At 39.2% G+C, this 7,675-nt stretch overlaps 1 pseudogene across 1 annotated transcript; it reads right to left on the reverse strand.

Moving 5' to 3' along the window:
* Positions 1–3,903: 3,903 nt before the first annotated feature.
* On the reverse strand, positions 3,904–6,958 carry LOC149538740 (pentatricopeptide repeat-containing protein At3g09040, mitochondrial pseudogene; annotated as a pseudogene). The gene has a single exon (XR_016356098.1). The product of XR_016356098.1 is annotated as a pentatricopeptide repeat-containing protein At3g09040, mitochondrial pseudogene (transcript).
* Positions 6,959–7,675: the final 717 nt, after the last annotated feature.

Raw genomic sequence — 7,675 nt, forward strand, 5'->3', positions numbered from 1 at the left:
TCATCTTTGTGAGTTCCTGGTGTCGAAGGAGCCTCATGCTGTAGTCATAATGAATACCAACAAAAATAATGAAGAAAGAGTCACTAATGAGTTCGTAGAAGCTAAAAGGTTTTTTTTTGGAGAAACTCAGAAAGGAGAGACTTTCCAAGTTCTAGGAATCTGCCGCACAAGGGACTTGAGATTGGCAACAATGCCTAGGAGTTGAGAAAATCCAAGCTAGTTGGCATAGGGTTTCTGTCTATATAGTTGTTGCAATTGAGTTTTTGGCTGCCAAGGTGTTTGAATTGGCAAATGTTTGAGAAAATAGAAGAATGGTAGAGGAGAGTGTCGAGGACATAATGAATTAGCAAAGCAAAAGAGTTTCATGAGAAAACAGTAGATGCATACATTTCTGAAAAGCTTGGGAATAGTTTTAAGCTAAGATCAATTGTGTTTGACACCACAAAAATGCATGAGTTTGCTGCAAAAGATCACAGTTTATTAACTGTGCAGTCAAAGATATGAATAATGGAACACCGTGTGTGGAGTCATTACCTTGCGTGAAGTTAGGGGTCCCAAGTCCAAACGATTTTGTGACATAGCATGTGTGGTGGGAGCATCGTGCTCAAATTTGTGTGAGCTTGCATGGGAGGTGTGGATAGGAGGTATCGTTTTGGAAGGGGTGCCTGTGGGTGTGGCTCCAAGATGGAATTGGTTTGTGCCCAATACTGTAAGTTTTGTTATGAGACTGGGCAGTGTCAAATAGACTGCGATCAAAATGATTGACATGAGCTAAAGAGAAAAGGGAAAGGCTTAATGAGGCAACGCTAGATGCTTCATATGTATGTGGATTATATTTGCAGTCCGGTGGGTTGTAGTCACAGTATGCTCCTCAAAGTTTGTTGGAAAATGGTGGTTTTGGTTCTATTTCTCTAGATTATGGAGAAATTGCAGCTTTAGGTATCACTGCTGAGTGTGATGATTGGTATCATTTTTCAGATTTTTTTTTTTTTTTAGATATCATGAAGAGTCTGGTGTCACACTACAGTGGGAGTTTTTTATTTGCTAGTAATAATCTTCTGTCACGAGATGGTTCACTCCATGAGATTGGAGATGTTTTCTATTGTGCCATGGTGATCTATTTAGAGTGTTGGTATGATAGACGTTCTCTTGACAGGTTTTGCTCTTTAGAGCATGCGATTCTAATTTGTGGAGATCAAGTTGTCATGTTGTGTTCCTAGGTTATGTAGACATGCAGTGGGAGTTTTGACAATTGATATTGGTTAGTGCTCTTGGTATCGGGTACTTTGGCGGATTGACCATGGAGGTGCTCTTAAAAACTAGGAGGCTTGGGTGAGGCTATAGTTCTCTTGGTTTAAAGAACATTGTTGAGACAGTTTCTCTTTGGAGGTTTCAGCATGAAGACCGAGGAGCCTACACCTATGGATGGACACAAGTTCATTATGGACCTAGTGGAGATTGTTCTTGGAGAAAAGTCATTGAGACTTGGTGTATCCTGGACAAGCATTCTCACTCCCCACACTTGGAATATTTGGCAGATTTATCTCCTTGTGCATTTAGGAGATGGTTGGTATTGTTCTTAGTTTTGGAATGTTTTGAGTGTAATCTTCTTGTTTACAAAGAGCTTTCATCCATGGTGGTTGGGTGTTGTAAATGCTCTCATATGGGGAGGTAAAGGAGATCATACTTGACACAGCTCGGCATTTGATGACATTGGTAGAAGGATGGGTTATGATTTGTGTTGGTGTCCCTTCCAAGAGTTTTTTGAGGTTATCTATTGTTGTTGTACTTCATTGTCTTATAACAACAATACATGGTCTTTTCATGAGGACTTGGAAGATGTCATTTTGCAGCAGGTTGGTTGTGGTTCAGAGATCATCTCAAGTTAATGCCATGCCTTCTATGTGCTGATTGGTAGATTGAGTCAACTTATAGTTGACATTGCCTATGCAATTTAAATTTCTCTATTAGTCTTCTAGTTTTTGGCACTTCAATGGCTTTTTGGTATGTTTTGTTGGAAGATGGTATAGTTGGTGAGTTATTGTATAGGCTGGTTATGTGGTTATAAATCTACTGATGTTGTATGGTTAGTTGGATGTGATTAGCAATTAGCTATTGTTGCTATTTTGGCTACGAAATGAAAGATTTTAATAACGTCCACAAGGCTAAGGTAGCCTATGGGACCCACATGATCACCCCCCCAAGATAGGAGAGAAACTAATCTAGATGTAAACTTTTGGTCAACTTGTCTCTCCGTCATTGAATTTTGATAATCAGAGCCGTTGTTCTTTTCACTTGATTCTCCTCAAATATGTAGTCCAAGTTTTTGTTCTCTAATAGCTTTGCATATCTGGATCTGATGTCATTGTATGCCAAGCATTCCTTGACAATGTGGTGCTCCGTCTCTACCACCCTCATATTACAGAATAAACAAGTTATATTGTCTTTTGGCAATTTCTTACCATGGGATTAGTAAGGGCAAATTGAGTTTAATTGGGAGGTTTTTCAGATGTGAAGTTGCAGCATAAGTTGAACTTCAAGTGGGAGATTGTTGGATGTGAAGTCCAATTGTCGTGTCTGTTCATTTCATATTCCTCTTATTTGTCTCTTCATCTTCTGTTGAAGACTGTTGTATATTTATAAGGGCAAAGGCCTGTGTATGTAAGCTGCAAGTTGCAATGACTCAATAAAAGATAGACTCTGCTCTTAGTCTGGACGTAGCCACATTCATGGTGAACTAGTATAAATCATGTGTCTTCCCTATTTTATGGTTTACAATTTATCTTCTAGATTTAACATCTTGGAGGATTGGAATGCAGAAGTGTAGTGGATTTGGGCGCTCCTAGCTACATCCAATTGGTGAGAGAGACATTCAACTGTACTGCAGAAGGTTTGGAATACTGTCCACATTAATCATTTCAGGAAGCCAAACAAATACAGGGATTAGACCCACGAATGGTGAAAGGAATGAGTCAGAATCATGAATAAGAAAGGGACAGACTGACAAGAGGAAGGTCCTGTTAGCAAGGGTTGTGGGATTGTTGGGATTGAGTGGAACACTACAGTGTTGGGGTATTTTGGAAGTGAACCCAAGACTCTGAGTATCGTTGAGGGCTTTACCTTGGAGGCAAGTCCAGCGCCAAGACCTAGGAGGTCTGGAGAGAGAGATTGAAGTGCATTAGATTCCTTGGGAAGGAATTGCAAGTCGAAATTGGATTGAATACCAAACCCTCTGCACCATTTCCCCATTCTCCGCCTCCCTCCCCACTTTTTCATTTACATATACATGTTCGTTGTCAATTCAATGAATGTTCATGTTTTGCCTTCCTCTGAATGAGGAAAAGAGATTTTTTGAAAGATCAAGACTGTTCCTTTCTGAGTAGGATGGCTGTTTAAGTCTGCAATTAGGATTTATTTGTGTAGTCATTGTTGAAGTTTAAAACTTTCTCTATAGTAAATAGTGTTGTACAATAGATTTTGTTGTAGGCTTCTGTGGCAACTTTTATTGAATTACAAGCTGTGTATAAATGGTCTCGTCTGTTCGTGGAAGCTGATAAGCATTATCATAAAAATTTGAAGTTTTATGTTAGATATTAGTTGGCTGTTGAAGATAAATGATCATGCTTGGACTGATTGCCCTTTAATGTGACTCCATCAAAATCATAAAGTGTATAACTATCCTCGCATGACAGAGACAAAAGCTCATGTAACTAATTCAAATAAAAGAATACTACGAAAACAGTAACCATCCTCTCCCATTTCCTTCTGGTCAAGTATCTTCCAATTTATTTGAGGGGTTTGTCGCCTTTTTTCCCCCATTCTCCACCATCCTCTCCATCCTCTCAAATTTTTCATTTCATACATATACAGGATCACCAAAATCAATTAAATGAAACATCAATGTTGCGATAAAACATATCTTTTACGGATATCAGGACAGTATATATATGTAGTGATTTTCATTGCACTCTGTGTATCTAAGTCCTTGCTAGATAGCAAAAACGCTAAAACAAGCCTAATTTTCAGATTGTTTCATTTAGTATCACCAATGATCTCTGAAATAACATTGCCCTTGTTTGAAATGACTGAACAGCATCTCTCACCATAGTTTCTCCTGCAAAAATCTTGGAGATAAATTTCATTTTGGTGTGGCAATCATCACATACTCAAAAGTTTTTTAATAACTATAATTTGTTCCTGGGACTACATTTGAAAGAGCCACATGCAAGGTGGCAGAAAACTAATTTCTTTTCCTCTCCCATATTGTCAAATGAATGTCTTGAATCTGGAAAAAAATCCTGCAGCCTACATTGCTCAATAGCTTTTTCCAAGTTTGGATATCTCTCTTGGGTTAGGGCTATACTTCTCTCCTACACAAAAAGCATGCACCATTCTCTGTCCTCCAATCCAACTACATCCAGGGATCTTTTTAATTCCTCTATCTTTCATCAATCTCCTTAAGATTTGAACCTCACCCCACTTTCCCACTTCTGCATAGATGTTTGAGAGCAGAACATAAGTTGCAGAATTTGTAGGATCCAAATCAATAAGAAGCATCGCTGTGAATACCCCTAAGCCTATATTCATATGTGATCTACAGGAACCAAGAAAACACATCCACACATCCGCCACAGGTTTAACTGGCATCTTAACAATAAAATTTAGGGTGTTCTCAAGATATCCAGCACGGGCAAGAAGGTCAACCATGCACACATAATGATCAACTGTAGGTGCAATGCAATAAGTATTGGTCATGTGATTGAAGAATGTACAACCCTCCTCCACTAAACCTGCATGACTGCATGCAAATAAAACACAAGCAAAGCTTACAATGTCAGGATGTGTTCCAGAGCTCTTCATTAATTCAAATATTCTAAGAGCATCCTTGCAAAGTCCATTTTGTGCATATCCCGCAATCATGGCATTCCACGAAACCATATTTCTTTTGGGCATTTTGTCGAATAGCTGGGACGCCTTGTCTATACTACCACATTTTGCATACATATCTACCAGGGCACTTGCAACTACAACATTTGGCAGAAACCCTCCTTCTATTATGCTTCGGTGGATGTCCATACCCTGTTCCAAAGCTCCCATTTTAGCACATGCCGGGAGGATGCTGGCAAAGGTTGTGGAGTCTGGCTTTGCACCTGCCACTTGCATTTGCTTGAAAGTTCCTAATGCTTTTTCAACAAATCCATTTTGGGCATACCCTACAATCATTGCAGTCCAGGAGGCCATACTTCGTTGAGGCATTTTGTTGAACAAATTGCATGCCTTGTCTATGTTTCCACATTTCACATACATGTCTACCAAGGCACTTGCAACTACACAATCTGACAAGAATCCCCCCTCTGTTATGCTTTGATGAATGTCCATACCCTGTTCCATAGCTCCCAATCTAGCACAGGCATGCAGGATGCTGGCTAAGGTTGAGGAGTCCGGATTTACACCTGCCAATTGCATTTGCTTGAAAGTTTCTAAAGCTTTTTCGGCAAGTCCATTTTGTGCATATCCTACAATCATGGCAGTCCATGAGACAACATTTCTTTGAGTCATTTTGTCAAAGAGTTCACATGCCTTGTCTATGCTTCCACATTTTGCATACATGTCTACCAAGGCGCTCGCAACAACAACATCTGACAGAAACCCCCCTTCGATAATGCTTTGATGGACGTGCATACCCGGTTCCAAAGCTCCCATTTTAGCACAAGCTCCGAGTATGCTGGCAAAGGTTGAGGAGTCTGCCTTGACACTTGCCAGTTGCATTTGCTTAAAAGTTTCTAGGATTTTTTCAACATAGGCGTTTTGTGCATATCCTACAATCAAGGCATTCCATGAGATGACATCTCTCTGAGGCATTCCGTGAAACAATTCACGTGCTATGTGCATGTTTCCACATTTTGCGTACATATCAACAAGAGCATTTCCAACTACAATGTCTGAATAATATCCACTTTCGATTATGCTTTGATGGAAGTGCAGGCCCTGTTCCAGATCTCCCATTTTGGCACAAGCAGGGAGGATGCTAGCGAAAGTTGTGGAGTTTGGCTTTACACCTGCCAATTGCATTTCGTTAAAGGTTTCTAAAGCCTTTTCAACAAACCCATTTTGTGCATATCCTGCAATCATTGCAGTCCATGAGATGACATCTCTTTCAGGCATTATGTCAAATAGTTCACGTGCCTTTCCTATGCTTCCACATTTTGCATACATATCTATTAGGGCTGTTGCAATTACAACGTTTGACGAAATTTCTTTATCCTTTATGCTTTGATGGATGTGTATACCCTGTTCCAGAACTCCCAACTTGGCACAGGCTGGAAGTACGCTGGCAAATGTGAAGTGATCGGTTGGAAAACCTTTTCGTTGCATTTGGTGAAACAGTGTGACTGCCTCCTGAGGGTACCCATGTCTCTGGTATGCTGCAATTATTGTATTCCATGATACGCTGTCTCTTTCTTTACTCTGGTCGAACACTTTGCGAGCATCCAACAAATTTCCGCACTTGTCATACATGTTCATCAGTTTATTGTGAAAAAGTTGTGTGTTTAGCAAATGCAGATCGCCTGTGAGGGAAGAAGTGTACTTTTTACCCTGATGATAGCACGTTGTTGAGATTGCAGGGCTGCAAGAATTGAAGAAATGTAAAGGAGGCCTCATGGGAGGTGTGTGTGGGAAGCATGAGATGATAACATTGGCATTTTTTCACTGTTAATCAGTCTAACTGTTCCACAATGAAATTCGCCAGTTGTGGGACTGGAAGCATTTCGGCTTTCATTTTTATTAATCACTTCTTTCAAAGCAAGGGTTCCTCTACAGAAAAATGTCGACCGCATAATCCAAACCTGTAATTAAATGAATTCCATTTATTAGCCAATAGGCTACTTCTCTCGGCATCCTCTGCCGAGAAGTGTCCTGTTGAGGCCGGCGAATGGTTCACTCCGTGCAAATTTTGGTCGGCAAAATAAATAGAGATTATAATTTTTTTATCCTATGAGATTTCTACAGCACGACGAGGCTGGTTACAAAGACCGCCCCACATGTAAAGGAGGGAGGCCATGGCGCTGTTTGATACCACCATCATGAGCTCCACGATGGTGGACAACATTTAACGGTCTGAGCAAACTGTTAGTGTCACGATTCAAATTTCGACATGTTTTTTATTCAGATTTATTATGTTGATTGACTTTTTGACAAAGACTATATATGACTCGACTTGCGTCGAGTACCTTTATATTTTTATTTAGACTTTACTATTCGATGATACTAGATGGATAAATTTTACTTGCTTAGATACAATGATTTTGTTATATGATTTAGCATACGAGAATTTGATATGATGGATAAAATTATCATTTTTTTATATGTTTATATTTGATGATGTATGAATAATATTTAAAGTTCATATTATTAAATATAATGATATTATGAAATTTCGATAAGATATATCATAATTTAAGATGTTATTTTATTTATCATCATGTTGGCAATACTAATGCATTAGCACATTTGAGGTTGTGAGTTGTGAGGCCTCACCCCAACCTATCACAGCATGGATATCTTATTTACATTTTGATATTTTGACTGTTATTCGAGACTTAGATGGATAGTGGATTGCTTTATCTATTGATTTTGATGTTTCAGTAGTGTTTTGCATTGTTATATGCACTAA

The sequence above is a fragment of the Cupressus sempervirens genome, chromosome 9 (assembly GCF_028749045.1).
Source record: "Cupressus sempervirens isolate cs-2001-9-10 chromosome 9, ASM2874904v1, whole genome shotgun sequence".
Taxonomy (NCBI): domain Eukaryota; kingdom Viridiplantae; phylum Streptophyta; class Pinopsida; order Cupressales; family Cupressaceae; genus Cupressus; species Cupressus sempervirens.